This window comes from Rhinopithecus roxellana, chromosome 20 (genome assembly GCF_007565055.1).
Source record: "Rhinopithecus roxellana isolate Shanxi Qingling chromosome 20, ASM756505v1, whole genome shotgun sequence".
Lineage (NCBI taxonomy): Eukaryota > Metazoa > Chordata > Mammalia > Primates > Cercopithecidae > Rhinopithecus > Rhinopithecus roxellana.
In genome coordinates this window covers 77,391,162-77,418,482 of record NC_044568.1, presented here as the reverse complement: position 1 = coordinate 77,418,482, position 27,321 = coordinate 77,391,162, and the positions used below count along the sequence as shown (strand labels likewise).

Genomic DNA, 27,321 nt, shown 5'->3' with positions numbered 1-27,321 from the left:
GTGTGTGTGTGTGTGTGTGTGTGTGTGTGTAGAGAGAGAGAGAGATTCAAGGGGTGCATATGCAGGTTCATGACATAGGCATATTATGTAATGCTGAAGTTTGAGCTTCTTATGTTCCTCTTGCCCACGTAGTGAATGTACTACCTGCTAGGTAGTTTTTCAACCCTTGCCCCCCTCCCTACCTTCTCCCTTTTGTGATCCCCAGTGTCTACTGTTCCCATCTTTATGCCTGTGAGCACCCAATTTTAGCTCCTACTTATTAGTGAGAACATGTGTTATTTGGATTTCTGTTTCTGTGTTAACTCAGTTAGGATAATGGCCTTCAGCTGCATCCATGCTGCTGCAAAGGACATGATTTCACCCTTTTTATGGCTGCATAGTATTCCATAGTGTATATATAGCACATTTTCTTTATCCAATCCATTGTTGATGGGTATGTGGGTTGATTCTATGTCTTTGCTATCGTGAATAGTGCTGTGATAAACATACGAGTGCAGGTGTTTTTTTGGTAGAACCATTTATTTTCCTTTGGGCATATACCCAGTAATGGGATTGCTGAGTCGAATGGTAATTCTATTTTTAGTTCTTTGAGAAATCTCCAAACTACTTTCCACAGGGGCTGAACTAATTTATATTCCCACCAGCAGTGTGTAAATGTCCCTTTTCTCTGCAACCTTGCCAACATCTATTATTTCTGACTCTTTAGTAATAGCCATTCTGACTGGCATCTCATTGTAGTTTTGATTTGCTTTTCTCTTGTGATTAATGATGCTGAGCATTTTTCATGTTTGCTGACCACTTGTATGTCTTCTTTTGAGAAGTGTCTGCTCATGTCCTTTGCCTGATTTTAATGGAGTTATTTTTTTTTCTTAATTTAAGTTCCTTATAGCTTCTGAATATTAGCCCTTTGTTGGATACTTACTTTGCAAATATTTTTCCCCATTCTGTAGGTTGTCTGTTTAGCGTATTGATAGTTTCTTTTGCAGTGCAGAAGATCTTTAGTTTAATTAGGTTCTGATTGTCAATTTTTGTTTTTGTTGCATTTGCTTTTGAGGACTTAATCATAAATTATTTGCCTAGGCTAATGTCTAGAACGGTATTTCCTAGGTTTCTTCTAGGATTTTTTATAGTTTGGGGTCTTACATTTAAGTCTTTAATCCATCTTGGATTAATTTTTGTATATAGTAAAAGAGGGGTCCAGATTTAGCCTTTTGCATATGGATAGCCAGTTTTCCCAGCACCATTTATTGGATGGCGGTCCTTTCCTCATTGTTTATTTTTGTTGACTTTGTCAAACATCAGTTGGTCGTAGGTGTGCAGCTTTATTTTATGGGGTCTGTATTCTGTTTCACTGGTCTATGTGTCTTTTACAAGTACCATGCTGTTTTGGTTGCTGTAGCCTTGTAGTATAGTTTGAAGTTATGTAATGTGATGGCTTTGACTTTATTCTTTTTGCTTAGGATAGCTTTGCCCATTTATCAACCCTATATTTTTTATTTGGGGACAAAAGAAGATGGATGTTCAGAGAGCACTAAAGCCTTACCAGGTCACATATCAAGATTCAACTTTGTTTTGTTTCCTTATTGAGGCAGAATAATGGACCAAGATATCAAGTCTTCAATATTGGCTTGAAGAGAAAATGAGAGTTAGTTGTAGGACCCTCCTCCTCTCTGGTTATCATGGTTCTGTTCTGGGGCATCTTGGGCTACATTCCGTCAAAGCATGGAGGGACTTGCAGTATTGTGGAAAGAACCTAGGTGGATAGTCAGTCTTATTTGAGATTAATCATATTTTGGCGTAGTTCTAACCATCTCAACCTGGGGAAGTTACTTAAATTCTCTGTTCCTCATAATGGAGATAATAATGGCTTCTTGAGAGGGTTGTTGTGAATATGATATTGTTTAAGGCACCTGTCACTCAGCCTGGCATATGGAAGATGCTCTTTGAATATTCACTGTCCTTGCTAAAAATGTGTGTGTGTGTTAGAGAGAGATTAGTTGGTACACACAGAGAAGGAAAGAGATGGCTGGATGACTGTGGTGGGGAATTGATACAGACTTGCGGGAGCTGGAGGAAGGTTTCTGGTGTTCTGTATCTTGAAGCTTGATTTGGAAAATGGTTGTATCGATGTGTTCAAATGGTAGAAAATTGAGTGGTATACTATAATTTGTCCACTGTTTTTATGTATTAAAAATTTAAAAATGTGTGTTTGTAAGACCTCTCTCTCACACAGATACCTCTATGGATCTCTTTCCTTCAGTGTTCAGGAGAGACACACTCCCCAGACATCTTGGCATCTCCTTTTAGTCACTCTTGATTCCTGCCCCTGACATCAGTGATGTAGGCTCTTAATTCTCTTGAGATCTGGTATTCTTCTATTGCCTCTAAGTGCTAGGTTGGTGTTGTGGGAGCCATATGGGCTTTGGAGGCAGAAAAACCAGGGTTTGCATCTCGGGCTTATTTTTCACAAGCTGCAGATTTCTTGTCCACAAAATGGTTGCTGTGAGAATTAGAGATGATTCAGGTAAACCACTGAGCATGATGCTAGACACGTCCAAGTATTAGCTGTACAGTCTTTGGATTTATCTCCTGGGTAGAGAGAACTTCCTGCCCCAAGTCTGGAAAGCTGTCAGCTTTTGTAGAGTAAACTCTTGAAATGTATTGAATTGACTCCATGCTTGGGAATTTTCTCCATTTAGAATGGGTGTTTCTATCCGGTTTAGAACTGAGTTCAACCTAGATCCTCCTAAAACTATTTAAGACCATTGCTTCTGACATGGACTCTGCAGAGTAAACAGATCTCACATGAATGAGAACTTCTCCATCTTTCTTTGTTTTTATTTAAGCCAAATATACAGAATTTGAATGTCTAATAATTTTCTTCTATTGGGGTCATTGGTTTAATTTTCTTTGCTTAAGGGAGAGATGACTAGATATTTTTTGTATGCTGCTCTTGAAACATGTTTTGGCATTTTTGTTTGCTTTCTTATGCCCTCATTTATTTTACTGCATTTGGATAACTGGATGTTATCAGGTAACTACTATTCTTAGTGAATAGGTGGAATTTCACTTCCGTGCCTAACAGCATACAAAGAAAACAGCATTATTCTAGCTGCATTTTTTTCCTCCCATAGTTTCCGAGTTAAAAATGGGAGTGAGTTGGCTTTCATATGCACCTACAAAATTAATGTTTTACAAAAGGAAGAAATATAAAGTCTTTAGGCCATCTTTATTGGCCTAATGCCTAGAATCCTTTAGAGAGGTCTGGGCCAAGTTAGGGTTAGGGTTAGGCTTTGTTTTTTCATAATTAGTAATCTGGTTGTGGGAAACAGACATGCTCTGCAATAACAAACAGCCATACCAGTGAGTATCAAATTATGTGCCCAGTGAAAAGTGGAGTCCCTAATACAGTGTCTCAATGTGGAGTCTATGGACCTCCTGCATCAATGATGCCAAGTATGCTCGTTCAGAATGTAGATTCCTGGGGACCATATCCAGAGATTCTGATTCCATGGTGCTGGAAGGAAACTTGGGTATATGCATATTAAAAAGATCATTAGGGTGATTTTGATGCTAAGTTATTGAATTACTAGCAGTCTACACAATTGGAGGACAGAAAGTACCTATGTGAGGTTGTAGTATTTATGGAAGAGGGAAGAGGTGATATCTAGATCTTGAAAGATAAAACACTGACAATATAAACTTTTTTTTTTTTTTTTTTTTTTTTTTGAGATGGAGTCTTGCATTATTGCCTGGGCTGGTGTGATCTCAGCTCATTGCAACCTCTGTCTCCTGAGATTAAGTGATTCTCCTGCCTCAGCCTCCCAAATAGCTGGGATTACAGGTGCCTACCACCACGCCTGGCTAATTTTTTGTATTTTTTAGTAGACATGGGGTTTTACTATGTTGACCAGACTGGTCTCGAACTCCTGACCTCATAATCTGCCCGCCTTGGCCTCCCAAGGTGCTGGGATTACAGGTGTGAGCCACTACACCCGGCCCATTTTATTTCTTTAAAAGAGACTTTTGGTTATTGTAATAACATATGTACATTGTTAAAACAGAAATACACTATAAAATAAAATTGACAAAGATCACTTGTAATTTCACCACAGCTGTAACTCTTTGGTGGAGTTTTTCAATCTTATTTTTTTTAAACAAATATTTTTATGATTGGCTTGTGTATACATTTTGGTTTCACTTTTATTATTCACCTAACATCTTAATTTCAGTTGATCATGTTATGACAACTTCTCCATAAGCACTTTTTCTTGGTGGTAGCATATTCCTTTTCCTTAGTTGTAGGATTTTCTACAAATTTCCTTTCTTATCAGTATATCTTGGTACCCAGGCAGAAGGAACAATGCTGTTGATGGTTTCTGTTTCCAAAGGAGATTGGGTAATTTTCTTTTGCTTTAAAGTTGTGTGATCATTCTGTTGTATACGTATATATAAACATAGTGTACCTATAAATGTATGTAATTATAAAATATCAATTAAAAATAAAGTAGGTATATGTGTTTCTGGGGTACATGAGATATTTTGATACAAGTATACAATGCATAATAATCACATCAGAGTAGATGGGGTATCCATCACCTCAAGCATTTATCCTTTCTTTGTGTTAAAATCCAATTATACTGTTACTTTTTAATGTACAATAAATTGTTGTTGACTGTAGTCACCCTGTTGTGCTATTAAATATTAGATCTTATTCATTCTATCTAACTATCTTTTTGTACTTATTAACCATCCCTACCTCATACCACCCCCAACTACCCTTCCCAGCCTCTGGTAACCATCACTCTACTCTCTACCTCCATGAGTTCAATTGTTTTAAATTTTTTTAGCTCTCACAAATAAGTGGGAATATGAAGCTTGGCTTTCTGTGCCTGGCTTATTTCACCTAACATACTAACCTCCAGTTCCATCCGTATTGTTGCAAATGACAGGATCTCATTCTTTTTCCTGGCTCTATAATACTCTTTTGTGCATATGTACCACATTTTCTTTATCCATTTGTCTGTTGACAGACATATAGGTTGACTCCAAATCTTGGCTATTGTGAATAGTGCTGCAACAAACATGGGAGGGCCTTGATATTTTCCTCTTAATTCACTGACTAATAAACATCACTTCCTAATGATAAGGCAGATAGAAACCAAAAGAATAAACTAAAATTTCATTCTATTCTAAATGCGGGACCATATAAAATGAACATATAAATAATTGGCCCCATATCTGGATGTTGTAATAATATCATTAGGTTTGTTCTTACTGATTACAAGGAAGTTAACATCTTTAGGTTTGGGTCCAACCTAACTGAGAAGCACACCTAGAGAGTTGGGCACATCAGGAAACTTTTGTCAGTAGTCTGGTTTCTGGCAGAGTCTCATGGAGAGTAACTCTGTGTTTGTGTAACACAAGTTACTCTGTGTGTGTGTGTGCATGCGCGCATGCATGAGTGTGTGTCCACCTGTGAGTGTGTCTGAGAGAAGGAGAACATACTGGTGTGTGTGTGTGTGTAGCTGAAGGAGTGTCATATCACGGATACTTTTATTAGGGAAATCTGGAAGATAGCAGCAGAGCTTTTGATTATCTTTGAACCTCAAAAAACAAACTAACAAAAGTAATAAAAAACCAAAGACTCATGGGTAATAGCTACAAAAAATTATGAAACAGGATGTCCCCATGAATTCTAAAAATAAGCATGTAGATAAAAATCACAATTACAAATCCCATGTGGTATTAGAAACTGCGTGTGAGAAAGTAAAGACCGAGTTACTTGTGATGCCTCTGAGAGTTCGGGAAGTTCAAGATCATCATCAGGTACTACTGGAAAATGAGGGAGACCATTCTGAGGACAATAGCTACAGCAGAAATGGTGCTTGGAAAAGTGGATATTCATATGCAGAATAATGAAACTAGGCCTCTATCTCTCACCATATACAACATACACTCAAAATGGGTTGAAGACTTCAATGTAAAACCTAAAACTATGAAACTACTAGAAGAAAACAGGGTAAACTCCAGGGCATTGGTCTGGGAAAAGATTTTTATAGAGAAGACCTCAAAAGCACAGGTAACACAAGCAAAAATAGGCAAATATAAAAGCTTCTGCTCAGCAAAGGAAAAAAGAGAGTGAAGAGACAACCTGCAGAATGAGAGAAAATATTTGCAAACTACTCATCTGACAAGGGATTAATATGCAGAATATACAAGGAACTCAACAGCAAAAAAATATAATCGGATTAAAAAATGGGCAAATGAGTTAAATAAACATCTCTTAAAGACATGCAAATGGACAAGTTTATGGAAAATATACTCAACAAATGAGAAAAATGCAAATCGAAACCACAATGTGATATAATCTCAGCTCAGAAAAGATATTATCAAAAATACAAAAATACTGGCAAGGATGCAGAGAAAGAGAACTCTTACACATTGCTGGTGGGAATTTAGAACAGGCATGATGAAAACCGGTATGGAGATTCCTCATACTAAAAGTAGAACTCCTGTAATGATCCAGCAACCCCACTACTAGGTAAATTTTAAGAGGAAAGGAAATCAGTATGTTGAAATATTCTTTACCCACTGCAGCACTATTCACAGGGGCCAAGACATTGAATCAACCATTGAATTAACAGATGAAAATGTGGTATGTATACACAATGGAATACTATTCAGCCATTAAAACAACAACATCTTGTTATTCATGGCAACATAGATGAGCTTGGAGGACACTATGTTAAATAAGCCAGGCACAAAAAAACCAAATATCACATGTTTTCATTATGTGGAAGCTCAGAACGTTGATCTCATGGAAGCAGAAAGTAGATTAGTGGTTACTAGAGGTCAAGAAGGGTGTAGCCACAGGTTGGTTAAAGGATACAAAATTACACTAGACAGGAAGAATAGGTTCTAGTATTCTATCACACTGTAGGATGACCATAGTTAAAAATATATTGTGTATTTTTAAATAGCTAGAAAAGCAGACTTTTTAATGTTCTAAACACAAGAAATGACAAGTTTAAGGTGATGGATAAGCTAATTACTTTGCTTTGATCATTACACATTGTATACATCTATTGAAATATCACACCGTACCCCATAAATATTAATATACAATAATGTCAATTAAAAAATAAAGTATCAGTATGAACTTATGATGTATTTTTACTTAAAATACATATATCCTAGAACAGTAACCAACCTAGTAAAAGTAAGTACCCCTCCACTCAGAGTTTGGTTTTTAAACTATTTTCCACTGAGGGGGACCACTGGGAAAGTGGGTGATTCAAGGTGTAGGGTGGAAATGAACAAGATAAACCTTCCTAGAGTGCCTTGTCACTGCAATGAGCAAAGCAGTTACCAAAGACTATAGGCCAAAGGGACTCAGAAGCCAATCTGAAAAGTATCAACTGGCCAAAGATGAAACAGTTTGGGCATCAATGAAGGTACTCATTGCAAGGGATTGAAATACATAAAATCCATGAGTTTTATAATAATACATCCATGAGTTTGTAATAATAAAATATTATAAAAGATAACTAATTGGTAACCCTTGGAGGATGCTAGGGAACCAATTCATTGCTCTGAAAACATACATGGGGGAAGAAGCACACGTTTACTATATTCTGCCCTTCTTATATCAGCTCTCCCTTAGGCCAACCAAATAGCTGACAAAGGAAGATTTCTCTTTTTGGCATAGTTCCAGGTAATAAATGAAGAAGGATTAGTAGAATTGGAATATCCCTACACTGCAAACTTTAATGAACTAATGGATTCAGGCAATTATTGTCAATGCCTGCGAATGTTACAAAAGACAACCAGAACATTTATTTTTTAAAGAAAGTACACACATCACTTACGAAGTATTCTTGGCAAAATAAATGAGATCTACATCTGCCTCTGGCCTGAACTGCCAGCAAATATGGGAGGGGGCATAAGTGTGTTAGATGATATCATGGGCATGTCATCGGCAAAATCCAGACTACTGGAAACTGCAACAAAAGACCCAGTTTTTAAAACCAAAAATAGAATGAAGTAAAAAGAGTCTCAAGAGTCATATTAATTAGACTGGCTGCAGTGGCTTACACCTGTAATACCAGCACTTTGGGAGGCTGAGGTGGGCAGACCACTTGAGGCCAGAAGTTCCAGACCAGCCTGGACAACATGGTGAAACCCCCGTCTCTACTAAAAATGTAAAAATTAGCTGGGCGTGGTTGCTCATGTCTGTAATCCCAGCTACTTGGGAGGCTGAGGTAGGAGAATTGTTTGAGCCTAGGAGGCAGAGGTTGCAGTGAACAGAGATCAGAGCACTGCACTCCAGCCTGGGCAATAGAGCAAGACTCTGTCTCAAAAATAAACACATAAATAAATACCATATTAATCATATAGATCTGGTGTGTATACAAAGTCAAAAGAATAAGATTTTTCTAAAAGTATGTAGAACAATCAGGGAAATGTGAACACAGATCAGACACTTGATAATATTAAGGATTAAGGTAAATTTTGAGTGTGATGATGGTATTGTGATATTTGTAAAAAGGAGTCCTTGACTTTTAGAGATGCATACTGAAGTATTTACAGATGAATGATATGATGTCTGGAGTTCACTTCAAAATAATACATTGGAAGGAGGACATTGGTAAGAATAGAGACAAAACAAGATCAGTCATTAATTGAAAATAGTTGAAATTGAGTGGTGGATACATGGGGGTTCATTATACTATTTTTTTCCTTTTCTATGTTTGACATTTACCATAATGACAAGTTTAAAAAGAATATAAAGTGACCCAAGTTTATATGAACCTTTCTGGAAATGACCTAATGGGATCATAACTAAGCTTTGCAGATAGGTAAACGTCTACCAGTCCAATTACCTTGAGACATTGTTGGAGGCGCTGAGCAGCATGGCAGTGCTGCCTTGAGATCATAGAAGGAATCCTCCCAGTCAGGAAGTGAACAACAGACAGCATGGATGGCATTTTCAGTTTTTATTCTAATGCTAATTTGTGCATTTCCTGTCTTGTAGTTCTTTCAGCACCTTGCGAGTGCTGGACAGCTACTGTGACTGGTAGCTTTTAACCCTGCAGCCCAGGCCTGCTTTTTTTTCCCTCCTCTAAGGACTTTGCAGGGTGCAACTATTCTCTCTCTCTCTCTCCTTTTCTTTATTGAGACAGAGTATCTGTCTGTTGTCCAGGCTGGAGTGCAGTGGTGTGATCTCGGCTCACTGCAACCTCTGCCTCTTGGGTTGAAGCAATTCTAATGCCTCAGCCTCCTGAGTAGCTGGGACTGCAGGTGTGCATCACCACACCCACCTAATTTTCCTTTTCTTTTTTTCTTTAGTAGAGATGGGGTTTCGCCATGTTGGCCAGGCTGGTCTTGAACTCCTAGCATCAAGTGATCTGCCTGCCTTGGCCTCCCAAAATGCTGGAATTACAGGACTGAGCTACCATGTCTGGACTGTTCTCTAGTTATATAGGAGAATTTTCCAATATCACCAGAGTCTATGGTTTCACTTTCAATGTAGTATAAATATCTTGGGTATATGTACTTTTATCTCATACATATATACACACACACATAAGTCATATATATATATATATACACACACACACACACACATATACACATAGTCCCATAGTCCCTTATGTATGTATAGGACTGTACAGCCCCCAAGTGTTTTCTAGTACAGTCATTCATTCAGTGAATATTAAATGCTTAAATGTCTGGCATTGTACTAGAGAATGAGGATACAGTCTTTTCATGTCCAGATTCTAAGTACATTCTAGTATAGGGAGACATCAATACACAAGTGAAAAAAGTAATTTCAGATTTTGGAAAGTGCTATGGGGGAGGTAATAAGCAGAGCTGTGATTAAGACTGACGGACAAAGACCCTGCTCTAGCAAGAAAAGGCCTCTCAGAGCATGAGACGTTTAAGCTGAAATCTGAAGGATGAAAAGGAGGTCCTCATGATGGGAAGAGCAGAGGGAAAAGCATTCCAGGTATAGGGAACAGACAGTGCAAAGACAATGAGGAGGGAAAAAGCTGGTGACAGGAAACTGTCAAGGCCTATCATAGAGTAAAATGAGAAGGATGGAGAGCGGCCTAAGGGATAGGAGCTGATCTTGTCTTCAGAATAACCATGTGGCACTGCCTTCCTTGTTTCTTCCATTTCACAGATAGGACAACTGAGGCAACCTTCTATGTCATTGCTAGTAAGTCACAGAATGAGAGCTTGAATCCTCTTCACCAGACTCCAGATCTAGTGTTCCCTTCGAGTAGATAAAATAAACCTGTTAGAATCTTAGTCTCCTCTTGGCTTACTTTGTCACAACCAGAGAGATCAGTTTAAGCTGTGCTTGGCATGACCAGAGTGAGGGACTTGCATTGTAAGAGAGGCAGGATACCACATGCTCCTGAAATCAATGTCAGGATTTCTTGGCAGGTTTCATTGTGGGAGTCGGAAATGTGGGCACCACTTTTTAATGTCTTAGAAGTGTCTGTGGGTACATAAGCAGAATTTACTGTCACATCCATCTGCTTCTCTCCCTCTGTCTTGCTGAGTAACCTGCCATTTGAGATGAGGAGCTTGCACCATGTTATGTCATCAGGGTCCATTAAGACATTACTCTGATTCCAGAGGAACATCAGTTCCGAATACATAGCAACTTGCTTTCATCTTCCGAGGGATGCCAATTGTTGATTCCTTGCTCCTCTTCAAAGGGAAGTGTAATAAAAATCCTTCTGGAGGAATTTTCCTACTGGCAGTGATCATCTTCATAGTGAACTTGAGCCAGGTCACAGAGTGGAAGAAATTTGGTGTTCTTACAGAGGGAAGATCTTGCTTTATTGAGGAGGAAGAAGAGGAGGATGGAGAGGAAGGGAAGGAGGAGAAAGAGGAGGATGGGGAAGAAGGGGAGAGTGAGAGGAGGAAGGGGATCGGGGAGGAGGAAGGGAAGGACTAAGGAGCAGACAAAGTACTAACCACCTTCCATACTCATGTTAATCATCACAATAAACCAGCAAGGCTGGGAATTATCACCTTTCTGGAAATGAGCAAAATGAGGCTAAGCAAGGTGAAGAGACTTGCCCAAGTTCACACAGATAAGAGGAGGCTGAGCCAGGTCCCTGTAACTCCATTTCCCTGAATCACATAGCTTCTCCATGGATGCTTTGAAGAGTGACCCTTGCTTTCTAGATCAAATCACACACAACTCTAACTTGCATTGGGAGCTGACAGCCCATTGCTTTTTCTTTATCAGTTGGTGCTTTAGTTATGCTGTAGCGTTGTCGTATTTTATAACATCCAAGTGCCTCATTTTGCATGGAGGAAAAGGCTCAAAAAGGCGAAGAATGTGTCCAAAATCATCCAGTGAATACATGGCATAGGCAGCATCCAAGTTCTGACTCCAAGTCTAGTGCCCTCTTCTCAAACCACAGCTGTCTTGTTCTTGCCCAAGATCTTTTTTTTCATCTTTGTTGTTAAGCTGTGGGTTGACCTAATTAAAAACAGTTTTTTTAAAATTTTATTTTTATTTTATTTTTATTTTTGTGAATTAGAGATTGCTTGGAGCTGAGATTGAGGCTAAGAGAGGTACTTACTCACCAAAGTCTACTCCCCCAGGAAAAGGCGACTGAATTGAAGTGTGTGTGTGTGTGTGTGTGTGCGTGTGTGTGCGCGCGTGCGCATGTGAGTGCATGCACACATGGATGTGCACGTGTGCATATGGAGTATGAGGAGGAGAGTGGGGCACTTTTATATATGTACTGGTTAAAATTTAGTGACAAAGCTGCCTGAACGTGTGCTGTGGTTAATGATTGCTTGAGCTCTGCCTTCCACTCTCAGCTTTGGAGTGGGTGGTACGCTGTATACAGAGCACCTAGCGTGCGCACAGAACTCTCCTTTCATTTCTACACATAAAGAGCTTAACATAGTATCTGGCAGATGGCATGCAATGAATTTAACTTTAATTATAATTATCTCATTTAGGGTGAGGTAATACTATTTTTTTCAGTTTTACAGATTAGGAAATGGAGACTTCAAGGGTTAAATAACTTCCTAAAATCACTCAATTAGCAAATGATAAACCCAGGATTCAAACTCTGGTCAGTTCTCCCTCCCTCTCTCCCTCCCTCCGAGGGTATTGCTCTGTTGCCCAGGCTGGAGCGCAGTGGCACAGTCATGGCTCACTGCAGCCATGGATTCCTGGGCTCAAGCGATCCTCCTGTCTCAGCCTCCCAAGTAGCTGGGATTACGGGCATGTGCTCCCACACCTGACTTGTTTAATTTTTGAAAATGGTATCTTGCATATCAGCTTCAGATTGAGTAGGACTATGTAGTAAACTGGCTGGTGAGAGATTAATCGCTACAATCAGTTAGAGAAGGGGGAGAGTCAACTCTTGCTTTGTTGTCGGAATCAGAACCAAAATTATTTTGGGCCCTCCTGTTTCAGGTCTGCAATGAATCTCATTTACAGCAGTGAACTGAACACACACAGGAAAACTATTTTGTATTCCACTCATGTGGCAGCATTTGCCTGGTAAGGCTTGGTTCTCCAATCTCATTTGTCACCCGATGTGGTGTCAGGCTGGCCACCCGATAGATAGTGGCTTCTCTCGGAGGGATAAATCTACAAGTCACACCAGCTGAATGGCTTCAGAGGACATGCATCATTTGTGAGGCTCCTAAAGGTGGGAGCTGCGCGCCTGTGATTTCATTACTGCAATTAGAGTGCCGACTTTCATTTTTCTATAATTCCACTGATGACATTAGTCGTGTTAACAAGACAGAACAAACTTGGCTCTAAGTGTTTTTGGATGCTTAATGCCACCAGCACTTCTGACTCTGAGTTGGTTCAGGGTCCTGGAGCTTGCAGTTTTCTGTTGGGTTTCAAATGCCAACTTTAAAGAGGAGGCTTGGGTTCCACTCTTACTGCTAATAAAAGACTCACAGAACAGAGGAAGGAACGTTCAACAAAGGATCGGAACACCGGGATCTGGCAGCAACTCGTTTGGTTACAGGAGACCAGTTAGTGTCCTGTTCTCCTTTGGACATGTGAGAAAGTTAGGTTACATAAGTGTTTCCCAGAATATGGGGCTGCATATCACCTCGGGTAAAGGAGATGGCTTTAGGTGGTACACAGCACCAGTTAAAGAACACAGACTCACATAGTAGTCATGCCATGATGTCTGGCTAGGATTTAATGATATGGTTTGCTATATGTTCATGGTGATTATGTAAGTGACACGAGGCTTCCCATTTATGTAAGCTATAAAATTTCCCTTAGAATAGCTTAATTACGTTTTAAAAAGTGAGTCGGTTTGTAGACTAATAATAAATAATGGGAAATATCTGTGACTGAAGTTGAAGAGGAACTGTGATTGTGGAGTTGTCTATTTTTCCTTTTAGTTCCATTCTATATTTTTGGGGTTCTGTTATTAAGTTCATCCACATTTATGGTTATTATATCTTTCTGATGAATTGACCCTTTTCTCTTTATGAAATGCCCCTCTCGGAATAGTCCTTGTTTTAAAGTCTGTTTTATCTGATGCTAATAAAGACGGTCCCATCTTCTAACACTTTCTGGTTGTGTGGTGTATCTTTTTCCATTAATTTACTTCAATCTGTCTGTGTCTTTACATTGAAAGTACATCTCTCATAGACAGAGAATAGTTGGTCTTGTTTTTGTCTGATCCATTCTGAGAATCTTCAACTTTTAGTCCACAGTCATTTAATGCAATTATCGATGTGTTTGAGTTTTTTGTTGTTTATTGTTTATTGTTGTTTCTATATTTCCCCTCTATTTTTCATGTGTCTCTCCTCCCTTTCCTGCTCCGTTAGTTTTCTGTTGCTGCTGTGATGAATGATTCGCAAATCGAAGAGTTGTGGAACTGAGGTTCCCATTGATTTGCAGTCTCTGGATGGCGGGCTGGTCTTTGCTCCTAGAGAATTCTTTCTCATGCTTTCCGTGAGCCCTCCAGCAATGGTGAGTGAAGATCCTCTGACACTTTGAGTCTCTCTGACTTCTTCTCTGCTACTTCTCTGACTGCAGCTGGAGAAAGTTCTCTGTTTTTCAGGTGACACGTAAGTAGACTCCATGGAATAAACCAGGATAACCTCTCTGTTTTTAGGTCCATAATCACTTTTTTCACATAACACATTCAGAGATTCTCGGGTTAAAGGTGAAAATCTTTGGGGGATTTATTTTGCTCATTATATCTGCCTTCTTTTGGATTTTTAGAGTATTTACACACTTTGTTTTAACTTATTTATTGACTTTTAATCAATACCTCTCATCTCAATAGATGAAGAATTATCTTAATAGATGCAGAAAAAGTATTTGAAAATTTTAATACTTTTATTCCTATAAAACTTAAATTAATTCCTTCTATAACCAGTTTGCTGAGTGTTTTCCTGATAAAAGTATATCTGATAAAGATCAAGTACAACAAGCCCACAACAAACACCATACTCAATGGTGAAAATTGAGAGCTTTTCGTCTATGATCAGGAACAAGACAAAGATGTTCAATCTCACCACTTCTATTCAGCATAGTACTGGAAGTCCTAGCCAGAGCAATTAGGCCAGAAAAAGAAATAAAAGGCATCCAAATTGGAAAGGAAGAAGTAAAATTATCTCTATTTGCATTTTTAAAGTGATTGCTCTAGGGATCACATGAAACGTCTTTAACTTTTCACAGGCTACTTAGGGTTAGTATTGCATTGCTTCACATACAATGTAGAAACTTTTCAGTATAGGGCCCGCTGATTCCCCTTACCATCCTGTATGCTATAGTGTTATAAGCCTTGCATCTGTACATTAATACCCAAGAGGCAATGTAAGGATTTGTGCTTTAAATAGTCATATGCATTTGTATTTTTTAAAAAAATTAAAAGAATAAATAATCTTTTATGCTTACCCAGATATTTATGCTTCTAATGCTCTTCATTAATTCCTGAAGGAATTAGAGTTTTCTGGTGTTACTTTCCTCTGATGTCAGCTTGAATAACTTCCTTTAGTATTTCTTGAAGAGCTGGTCTGCTGGAAATGAATTCTCTTAGTTTTCTTTTATCTGAAAAGTCTTTAATTCTTTTTCATTCTTGAAGGACATTTTCACTAAAAATAGAATTTGGTGTGTTTTTTTTCCCCTAGCACTTATAAAGACATTATTCCACTGTCTTCTGGACTCTGTAGTTTCTAATCTTAAGTCTGTGAAAAATTTGAATCATTGTTCTCTATATATAATGTGCTATTTTTCTCTTGCTAATTTTGAGATTTTCTTTCTTTTGATTTTCATCAGTTTGACTATGATGTGCCTAGCATGGTTTTCTCCACATTTGTCCTATTTGGGGTTCTTTGAGTTTCTTGAATTTGAAAATTTATGTCTTTCTTCTTTTTGGCCATTATTCTTCAATATTTTTTCCCCTTCTCCATTCTCTTTCTTGTAGAAACTTTTGAAACCACCTTTGCAAAAATTGTAACTGAGAAATTATGGCAGTGAAAGAGATCTGACTTAAGTGACTTCATCTTGCTTCTAACCTCCAAGTTGTCCCTGTTTTTCCTGGGCGTGGGTGTAGGCCAAAATAACCTTCAGAGAAACTTAGTTTATAGTTTAACTTTGAAACAAAGAGATATTAGCCCTTTCTCAAAACAAACACCCTTTCTGCCTGGGGACCAGACTGCCTAAAGCCACAGGATGAGAAATTATGGTTTAGGAATCATGAAGCTGAAGGCTGCAAGACTCTAAACCTCCCCAAATTGCTCCTGGGGATAACATCACTATTGTAAAACCTAAGATCAGTACTTGAGATATTTTGCAGACCCTGCATCTGATGGATCTGTTAGCACCACCCAGATTGATAAACTGGCTCATCTGGCCTTGTGTCCCCACCTAGGAACTGACTCACAGCAGGAGGACAGTTTTAACTCCCTGTGATTTCATCTCCAGCCAGCCAATCAGAACTCCCAACTCACTGGCCCTCTACCCACCGAATTATCCTTAAAAACTCTGATCCCTGAATTCTTGGGGAGACTGATTTGAGTCATAATAAAACTTTGGTCTCCTGCACAGCTGGTTCTGTGTGAATTACTCTTTCTCTGTTGCAATTCCCCTGTCTTGATAAACTGGCTCTGTCTAGGCAGTGGCAAGGTGATCTTGGGTTGTTACACTTTAAATCACATGTATGTTAGACCTCGCTCTGTTAATTTATAAAAGCCCCTCTGCTTACGTCATTTCTATTGATCTGTCTTCAAGCTCTCTGACTCCTACCTCTGTCATCTTCATTCTCATATTAGTTCTATCCAGTCAATTCTTTATTTCAGATATTTTATTTTTCAGTTCTAAATTTTTTTAAAATTTTCCTCTTCTGAGAATTCCTACCTTTTTCTTTGTGATGAGCATATTTTCCTTTACCTCATTAAGTATATTGTTAGAATAGCAGCTTTAACTATTCTAACAATATACTTAATATTGGGATTGACCTCTGTTGATTGTCTTTTTTCCTTGAGAATGGGTCAGATTTCCCTATTTCTTATATGTAAAGTAATTTTGAATTGTACTAGCACTTTGTGAATGCTATATTGTGGGTTACAATATATTTCTTTAAAGAGTATTCATATTTGTGTCTTAGCAGGTAATTAACCTGGTTATACTTAAATTTCCATCCCTGTCTCTTGGATGGAGGCTCAGTTGTCAGTCCTGTTAGGTTTAGATGCAAACTACTTTGAGCCTTGTCTACTCACCCTTTGTTCAAGGACTGACCAGAGACTTGGGCAGAGTTTACATATACATGCCAAGAATTCCCTTTTCTAAGTCTCTTCTTTCTGGGGTTTTTATATTCTGCTGGCCATGGACTTCCAGGTCTCTAACTTCCACCTTTTCAGGCAAGAAAGACCGTGGCTCTTCCATTAGATGTTGAGCCACCCAGTGCCATTTTGGGGTGGCAGCATGCTGTCAGACCTACGTGGCAAAAATGTAGAACTCACTCTATGATGAGCCCTTCTTCCATGTTTCAATGTCCCTGTGAAATCTACTGGCTGTTTTTATTCTACAGAGCCTTCAGGTATCTTTTTTCCTTCTAGCTTTAAGTGTTTACCTGTTTGGGTGTGGGAGGGAATCTGTTAAGAGATTTCCTGCCATACCAGAAGCAGAACTCCGGCTATCTTCTGTTACTGTCTTACACTTCTGCACTGCTGGAACTATCTTTGCAGATAAACTAGATCAGATAATTTTTATGGTGAATTTAGACTGGCATGTTATCATCTTCAGCCATCTCATTTTCTTACCTGACATTGGCAGTTTTACATTCTTATATACTGTTGCTACAAGATATAGGAGGTAGAAACAAAAATCATTTTATTGTCAGTCACAGTTCTGTGGGTTGACGGGGCTCTGCTAGGTGGTTCTTCTGCTCCATGTAATAATAGCTGGGGCTGCAGTTCCCTGAGAGCATAGTTGGGCTGGAATGTATGAGATGGCTCATGATATAGCTAAGTGGGTGGAGCTGGCCACTGGCTTGGGGGCTTAGCTCACTGCCTAACGTAATCGTTCTATGTGGCTTGGATTTCACAAAGCGTGACAGTTGAGTTTTGAGTTGACATACCCAAGGGCAAGTGTTATATGAGGGAAGAAGTGGAAGCTTCTGTTTTACTTAAAAGTTAGGCTTTTCTATTGGTCACACAGTCATTGTGCTGGTCAGATTCAAGAGGAGGATAAAGCAATCTACATGTCAATGGGAAGGATAACAGAAAACAGTGTGGACATCCTTAATTCACCCGTCTTCATACTGCCTGCTCTTATTTATCACCCATGGCCTTTGTTCGTGCCTTGATCATCTCTTTATAGAATTTCTGAAATAGCCTTCTAGCCTGTCCCCTTCCCTCCAGTCTTGCCTCTCAAATGGCTATCTATACAACTGTGTCTTTTCCAGAAAGCTTTCCTTTATTCCCAGGGTGAATGATCCTTTCATCTCTACATTATTCTGTAGCATTCTGTAATACTTTAACATTTACTACATTGTTTTGAAATTATAAAATATATTTGTCTCTCTCACCAACCAGTCTGAGTTTCTCAGGGGAAGAAACTATATTTGATAAATCCAATATTTCTTCTGTTGAGAGTTTACCAGCCTGTAATTTTCTTAAGGTAAGAGACTTTGCCTGCTTTATTTATTTTATCTTCAGTACCTGACTTTGTGTCTAGCTCATCAGAGATCCTTAATACATATTTCTTGAACCAAAATGGTTTTTTTTTTAAAAAATTCACATTGTCAGTTAAGGCAGAGCAAGAACTGGATTCCAGATTTATTTCCCCTCTAAGTTAATTCTTTCTAGGGCCCTCCAGCAGCCAAGTGAATCTAAACAATCCTCAAGGCCTCTTTTCCTTAGCAGATCTATCGTATCTTTATCCCCATATCTCAAAAGCACTTTCTTTCATATGTTTTAAAATATAAACTGAGCTTAATAAGATGGAAAGGTTTGAGGATTTTCCTGCATTGGTCTCTACTGCAGTCTCTCTAGTGGGCAATGCACCAAAACACTGGTCTATTTCCTAGCTTTAAACTTGAAGAAATAAGCTCCAAGCTCCAGGGCTAAGAAAAGGATTGTACATTAAAGACTTGTTGCTTTGGACGATGACCCTTACAGGACAATATTTCTGGAATAGTGCTAATAAAGAGAAAACAGAGTTAAATGATTCACCTGGAGGCCTAGGAGGTTGTATTCTGAAGGCTGAAGTCAAGTGCTTACTCAAACATTGAATTTTAGCTGCTTTTTTCTTTATCAGCGATCCCAGTGCTTGGTGCGGAACAAGAACTCAGTGGATTTCTTTGACGTCAAGGTTGGCTCTACCTAGAGTGGTGATTCTTGAACTGTAGTGTGTATAAGATTCACTTGGAGAGTGTGTTAAAATACCAATCCCGGGCCTCACTTCAGAGAATTCTAATTCAGTAGGTCTGAGATGGGGTGCGAGAGTAGATGTGACTGTGAGTCTCCTGTGAGCTGCTGATACAGTTAAGGCTTTAAGGCAGAGTTGCTCAACAGTGGAATTCTTGACATTTTGGGCTAGATAATTCTTTGTTATAGGGAGCTTTCTTGTACTTTGTAGGATGTTTAGCAGCATCCGTGGTCTTTACCCACTGGGTGCAAGTTATACCCTGCCCCCTAGCTGTGACAGCTAAATGCGTCTCCAGGCACAGCCAAATATTCCCTGGTGGAGCACAGTCATTGCATGTTGAGAACCACTGCTCTAGGGTTTCTGGATGGCTGTGGATTGAGGTATCGCTAAGTTTGGGTGGTGGATGACAAGGTGAGTTTTAGAGTTTGTTGACCTTAACTGGCTTATGGGGCACCATGAACATCCAGTTATTTAAATATCAAAGTCCAGTGGAATTATCTGGATTTGGAAGCCACTGGCATATATTTAAAACCATAAAGGATGGATAAAATGTCCAAGTAAATGATGTACCCATTGAGGAACAATGGATGCAATGCAGAGGCTTGGGGAACGCTAACTCATTAAGAGGTGAATGAAGAAAGTGTGCACATAAGAAGGAATGATCAGGGGGACATAAGAGAAGGACAAGGAGAAAAAGATGTTTCAGGCAACATTGGAGGAGAGTGTGTCAAGGAGAAAAGGGAGGTGATGTCAGTAGAAGAAAGATTCAATAACACCAAGTTCAAAAAAGGACCATGGGACCAGGAGATCATCTTGACCACAGAGACCTGTTTTGTGCAACAGGATGGCCACTGAATCCCTGTGTCTACTGAGCATTTGAAGTGTGGCTAGTGCGAGCTGAAATGTGCTATAAGTGTTAAATTCACTTTGGATTTCAGACTTGCTGTGGAAAAAAAAAGAATGTGAAGTATCTCATTAATAATTTTTTATATTGATTGCACGTTAAAATGATAATATAGTGAGTTGAGTAAGATACATTATTAATATTAATTTCAACTTTTTCTTTTTACTTTAACATATGTGGTTTGAGGGCAGGGTGCAGTGGCTCACACCTGTAATCCCACCACTTCGGAAGGCCGAGGCGGGCAGATCACCTGAGGTTGGGAGTTCGAGACCAGGCTGACCAACATGGAGAAACCCCATGTCTACTAAAAATACAAAATTAGCCGGGTGTGGTGGCACCCACCTGTAATCCCAGTTACTTGGGAGACTGAAGCAGGAGAATCTCTTGAACCTGGGAGTCGGTTGCAGTGAGCCAAGTTCATGCCATGGCACTCCAGCCTGGGTAACAAGAGCAAAACTCTGTCAAAAAAAATAAATACGGCTAGGTACGGTGGCACATGCCTGTAATTCCAGCACTTTGGGAGGCTGAGGTGGGTGGATCACCTGAGGTCAGGAGTTCGAGACTAGCCTGACCAACATGGTGAAACCCCGTCTCTACTAAAAATACAAAATTAGCCGGGTGTGGTGGCACATGCATGTAATCCCAGCTACTTGGGAAGCTGAGGCAGGAGAATTGCTTGAACCCAGGAGGCGGAGGTTGCAGTGAGCCAAGATCATGCTATTGCACTCCAGCCTGGGCAACAAGAGTGAAACTCCATCTCTAATTACATACATACATACGTACATACACACATACAAGTCAATAGAGGCAAAGAAATAGATACGGGGGAGAGAAGAAAGAAGGAAGCAATACAAAGCTTAGAGAGATTTTTATTGAATGGGTAAGGGGAGTGTCAGGGAGATTAACTTGTATCTATTTTCAACCCCTTTGAGCCTCCTCCTTTTTTCCTGCAAAATGTGAGTAAGAATCACGTTGCAATAATAACGCCTACGCACTGGGTTGTCTGGAGGTTTGTCTGGAGGTTTACATGAGATAATAGATGGGGGGACTAACTTTGGAAATAATGAAGCACTGTATAAAAGAATTCCAGCCACAGTCATAAGTGTCTTTCTTTTTGACATTTCACTGTCTGCCTCCTAATGCGTTCATAATTCATATTCTTTTTTAAAAAATTTATTTTGATTTCAATAGTTTTTGGGGTATAGGCAGATTTTGGTTACAAGGATAAGTTGTTTAGTGGTGATTTCTGAGATTTTGGTGCACCCGTCACCCAAGACTACTCACTATGTAGTCTTTTATCCCTCACTCCCTCCCGAACTTTTTCCAACCCTAAATCCCCAAAGTCCATTATGTCATTTTTTTTTTTTGAGATGGAGTGTCACTCTGTCGCCCAGGCTGGAGTGCAATGATGCAATCTTGGCTCACTGAAACCTCCACCTCCCAGATTCAAGCGATCCTGCTCCCTCAGCCTCCCCAAGTAGCTGAGACTACAGGCCCATGCCAGCATGCACGGCTAATTTTTGTATTTTTAGTTGACACGGGGTTTTGCCACGTTAGCCAGGCTGGTCTCGAATTCCTGACCTCAAGTGATCCACCTGCCTTGGCCTTCCAAAGTGCTGGGATTACAGGCATGAGTCACTGCGCCTGGCCCATTATATCATTCTTGTGTCTTTGCATCCTCATAGCTTAGTTCCCACTTACAACTGAGAACATAACGATATTTGGTTTTCCATTCCCGAGTTACTTCTTTTTGAATAATGGCTTCCAGCTTCCTCTAAGTTGCTGCAAAACATCATTTTGTTCTCTTTTATGACTAAGTAGTGTTCCATGGTGTATATCTACCACGTTTTCTTTATCCACTCATTGGCTGATGGGCTCTTAGGTTGGTTCCACATCTTTGCAATTGTGAGCATAATTCATATTCTTTATTGCCACAGAGTCTCAGGAAGAATTCACCCCAAATTTCAAAATGTGGGACCTGCTGAACACAGAATCTACCGCTGAAGTGTGGAACATGAGTCACTTAATAGTGCTAAACTAATAGTGAGAATTTAATCGTGAGACCTTAATAGTGACTCAAGTTCCACTACTACTAAAGTGTGAAAATGAGTCACTATTAAACAACGATGGGCACTGGGTAACCTTTGCACTGTGGTTCCTGTACCAGCATCATCAGTATCACTTGAGTTAGGGCCAAAATATGCACATTCTCAGGCCCATATGCATCCTACTGAATCAGCAAGTGAGGGGCAGGGCTTGTCAATCTGTTTTAACAAGCCTTTTGGGTGATTCTGATCAAGGCTTATACACTGTTGGTGGGAGTGTAGATTAGTGGTGCTGTTGTGGAAGACAGTGTGGCAATTTCTCAAAGACCTACAGACAGAAATACCACTGACCCAGCAATCCCATTTCCGGGTATACACCCAAAGGAATATAAATCATTCTATTATAAGGACACATGCATGTGTATGTTCCTGCAGGACTATTCACAATAGCAAAGACAGGGAATCAACCTAAATATTTGCCCATCAGCAATAGACTGGATCAAGAGAATGTGGTACATATACTCCACAGAATATTATGCAGTCATAAAGAATGAGATCATGTCCTTTGGAGGGACGTGGATGGAGCTCGAGGCCATTATCCTTAGCAAACTAACACAGGAACAGAAAACCAAATGTCATAGATTAATACTTGTAAGTGGGGAGCTAAATGATGAGAATACATGGACACATATAGAGGAAAAACACACAATGGGGCCTTTCAGAGGGTGGAGGGTGGGAGGAGGAAGAGAGTCAGGAAAGTAATAGGTACTAGGCTTAATACCTGGGTGATGAAATAATCTGTACAACAATCCCCCACGGCACAAGTTTACCTGTGTAATAGACCTGCACGTGTATCCCTGAACTTAAAAGTAAAAAAAGAGAAAAGTTTAGAACCCTGCTGTTGTGAAATCATATCACTTCTCTTTCAGTGCAAGGATTGGGAAACTAGTTAAAATTCAGATTCTGGGCTTAAGCTGCTGCATATTTAAAAGATCCCAAGATTATTTTGATAAGCTACCAGAATGCATTATAAAGCAGCAATTGGCAAGTGTTTTATATAAAAGGCCAGATAGTAAATATTTTAGGCTTGGCAAACTGAGAGGCCACATATTCTGTTGCTGTAGTACAAAGGCAGCTACAGACAATACATTCAGGAAAGGGCTTGGCTCTGCTTTTGGGCTATATAAAAGAGGCTGTGGAGAGGATTTGGTCCACAAGCCATAGACTGTTAACCCCTGCTTTAGAATCTAAATATTATCCTTGACTGTGGTCCTGGGTGATTTCCTATGCATTCGTTTATTCTTTAATTCCACACGTCTTATTTTGTTGGGTCTCAGCTGTGTGCCAGACATGGACTGGACATCAGACATTGACTGTTGGCTTCCTGGGAAGACCCTTGCTCTCATGGAGCCCGCCGTCTCATCAAGTGTGGGGAAATTATTAAGTGGGATCAAAATTGTTTGTGATTTCTGCTTAAAATGGGGGAGGTAGAGTTTATTCGCTATCACAAAAGTCTTTTATTCCATAGCTCAGCCCAACATGCTTTGTGTTCTATTTCCTGGCTTCCACACTGCCCAACTTTTAATGATGTTGAGGCAGCTTTTGGGGGGGGGGGGTGCATTTTTGTTCCATCTCCCCAGTTGCCTGGAATTCTTTGCAAATGGTTGACCAAGTTCCCTTTACCACCAGGCCATAGCCATTTGTGAGTCAGACCAGACCAGCTGGTTGATACGGCACAGAGGGTTAGGAGAGGAATCTGTTCTAGCTGTTGGTATGGAGATGCTGAAACACCCTGCAGTCTTTGTTCTGCCAGCATGTGAGTATGCACCTGGTAGTATTTAGTGAAGAAATCTTACTTTATTAGAAACTTTTGTCTAAATGGAAACTAGGTTTGTGCATCGTTTGGAGTAGTTCCCTAAGACCTGAGTATTCCCAGGATTTACACCTAAGTTGATTTATATTTGCATGCTTATTGGTCCAGAGGATTTGGTGTTTCCTTCTCATACTCTTGAATCATATTTAATAATAGTAATATAGTGCCTAACAATTATTAAGCACATACTATAAGCCAGACATTGTGCTAAATAATTTCATGTGTGATAGGAAGAATAATGGCTTCCCTAAGATGTCCATGCCCTCATCTCCAGAGTGTGTGAATATGTTGCTTATAGTGCAAAGGGGACTTTGCAGCTGTGAGATTCAGGGTGTAGCACCTTGAGATGCAGATGATCCTGGATTAGCAAGGTGGGACTAACTTAGTCCTGTGAATCCTCCAAAGTGAAGAGCTTTTCCATGATGTGGACAGAGAAAGATGTGAAGATGGAAGAGTCAGAGAGATGCAGTGGTGCTGGCTTGAAGATGAAGGAGTCATAAGCTGAGGAATGTGGGCAGCCTCTGAAAGATGGAAAAGGCAAGGAAGTGGATTTTCCCCTAGGGCCTCCAGAAAGGAAAGCAACCCTGCTGACACCTTGATTTTAGTCCAGCGAGACCCATTTCACTCTTCAGAACCACAGAAGTGTAAGAGAGTAAATGAGGATTATTTAAGCCACCGCCAAGTTGATGATAATTTGTTATAGTTGATGGTAATTTGTTATAGTTGATGGTAATTTGTTATAGCAGCAATAGAAAATGAACACACCATGGTTGATCCCATTAAATCCTCGCAAAAACCTCAATTAAGCACTAACACTGGTCACATTTTTGGGAAGAAGAATTTGAGGCCGAGTAATTGTGCAAGGTCCCGTATTTATCAAGTGGTAGATGCAGGATTGGGTCATTGGTTCCAGGGCCACACTTGTACTGTAAATTCACGTAAGCTCCATGGTATGAAACTCCATGTGGATATTTGAGGATTCCCTCCAAGTCCATGCAGCCGTGCCTTTGCACACACACCTTTGAGGATGCTCTTGCCTCCTCCAAAGAGTTACCTGCCATCTCTGCTGCTTCATCCTCAGACTGTGTTTGTTTTCTTGGGAACCCTCTCCAAATTTACAGTCAGCCCATATGGCCCCTTCCTGCTGTGCATCAAGACACCACATGCCCTATCACAGCACCGCACGGTGCGGTGTGACTTTGTGTCTGTCTGTCCACTAGACTGTGAGTTCTTCCATTCCTGCGCCACACGCTCTTCCTCTTCTCCACCAGGACATGGCACTATGTCTGGCACATAGTTCTAAAATTCACGCCTCATGAGGGCAGGGAGTTTTGTTCATCATTGCTATACTCCAGGGCCTAGAATAGTACCTGGCACAGAGTAGAAGTACAGTAAATATCTGTTGAATGGCTGAATTATCAAATAGCAGATTCTCAATAAATATACACAGGCTGAAGGTTAATAAACCTGTAGTAATTATCTAAAAGCCTTTTGTTTGTTTCAGTAGTACTTTATGGAGATATAGTTTACATATAGTATAATGCATGAATCTTAAGTGTAAATAAAGCCCAGTGAATTTTTACACCTATATACAATTGTAACCACACAGATCAAGATGCAGAACATTTTTAAAAAATTGTTTAGCACCACATGTTCTCACTCATAAGTGGAAGTTGAACAATGAGAACATATGAACACAGGGAGAGGAACATCACCCACTGGGGCCTGTCAGGAGGTGGGGGACAAGAGGAGGGAGAGCATTAGGACAAATACCTAATGCATGTGGGGCTTAAAACGTAGATGACAGGTTGATGGGTGCAGCAAACCACCGTGGCACATGTATACCTATGTAACAAACCTGCCCATTCTGCGCATGTATGCTGGAACTTAGAGTAAAATTTTTAAAAATCTCAAAATTTTTGTTTAATCAGTACAAGTACAGTTCTATTACATAGATAAATTGCAAAGATATAGAACATTTCTAGTTCCCTATAAAGTTCTTGTTTGCTCCCTTCTCACCAACCCCAAGATAACCACTCTTCTGAATTCAATCATCATAGATTAGTTTTGCCTGTTCTTGCACTTTTATAAAATTTCCATTCTGTTCTGTTATAAATGGGCTTGCATAGCATGCCTTTGTGGCTGGCTTCTTTTGCTTCAGCATGATGCTTTTGTGGTTCATTCACTGGCTTGAGTGTAGAAAGCTCTTTACTCCTCCTACCCTATCCTAGTGATCTCCCACCCCCACACCCCATATTATTAGATGAGTTCCCTGTCTGGAGCATGTGACCTTCTATTGGATTATAGCTGCGTATTTCCATCAGAGTGGTACCCAGAGATTCAGACTTGGAATGTCTTCCTCCTGGACCTCAGCTTCAGTGAGATAGTAGTTCTTGGTACATGGTTGAGGCTTAATAAAGGGCCATTAAGTAAATGAGTACATGAATAAGTACTGTACTTCTCTAACAATCTATTGGGTGCTAAAGTCATACATGTATTGAATGCTTGCTGTATAGCAAGCAGTATAGTGCTGAGTATATTACATCCATTAAATTGCACGTAAGTGAAAACAACAATAACAAACTCACTTGAATGGTAAATGTTATTAGCTCTAGTCTATAACTCAGGAAATTGAGACTAAGAAAATTATAGCTGAGGGCAGTGGCTCTCGCCTGTAATCCCAGAACTTTGGGAGGCTGAGGCAGGAGGATCACTTGAGTCCGGGAGTTTGAGACCAGCCTGGACAAGTCGGCAAAACCTCATCTCTGCCAAAAATACAAAAATTATTCAGGTGTGGTGGAACACACCTGTAGTCCCTGAACTTGGGAGGTTGAGATGGGAGGGTGGTTTGAGCCCAGGAGGCAGAGGCTGCAGTGAGCTGAGATCATGCCATTGCGCTCCAGCTTTTGTGACAGAGTCAGACCCTGTCCCAAGTAAATACACAGATAAAAATAAAGTGTATAAAAAAAGAAAAATTACACGTTAGGAACAAGTGATACAATTAATAAAAGATAGTCTGTTTGTCTTTGCAGCATATGCTCTCCCTACGTACCTAGGCTGCCTCGTTTTCAAATTAATTTTTCATTTATAAAAGAAACAGGCTAATTACAGAAAATTTGAAAAATACAGAAAAGCAGAAGCAAGAAAATATAAAGGCATCCATATGCTACAATCCAAAGACAATCACTCTTAGTGTTTTGGGGTGTATTATCTTTTTGCATTGTCATCTGTGTATAGTTTTTTATCTGTTTAATAAGGTTATGATAACAGTATACATGCAAAATTATGTCCTTTTTTTTCATGTAATTTCTTCTCAGGTTGTTATAAACTCAGTGTCTGCAATCTAGTTCATTCAATATTTATTCAACTGATATTTATGAATTGCCTACTATGGGACATTGTTGATTGAGCCCCTCCTATGTGGAAAGCTCACGTTTTTTCCTTTTTTACTATTAGGCTCTACTATCTGTTACCTGGACCAGATGGTTGGGTCTCAACCAGGAAGCCACATCATCTCTGCCTTTAATGTTGCTCAATTATGTGGTTTCACTGAGTTTCTAGGTTTGCTGGTATGTGCTATGGTTTTTGTTTGTTT

General features: G+C 39.7%; 1 protein-coding gene across 2 annotated transcripts in view; it reads left to right on the top strand.

Annotated features, from left to right (window-relative positions):
• Nucleotides 1-27,321, top strand: part of GRIN2A (glutamate ionotropic receptor NMDA type subunit 2A) — a 423,682-nt gene that overhangs the window by 197,008 nt on the left and 199,353 nt on the right. Inside the window, exon 1 of one of the 2 annotated variants that reach the window (XM_010370264.1) lies at nucleotides 18,108-18,154. The exons of the other annotated variant lie outside the window; for it this stretch is intronic. The gene's annotated coding sequence lies outside the window, so the exon portion shown is untranslated. Of the gene's footprint in view, nucleotides 1-18,107; nucleotides 18,155-27,321 lie in introns of those variants that run through there. 2 annotated transcript variants of the gene reach the window in all.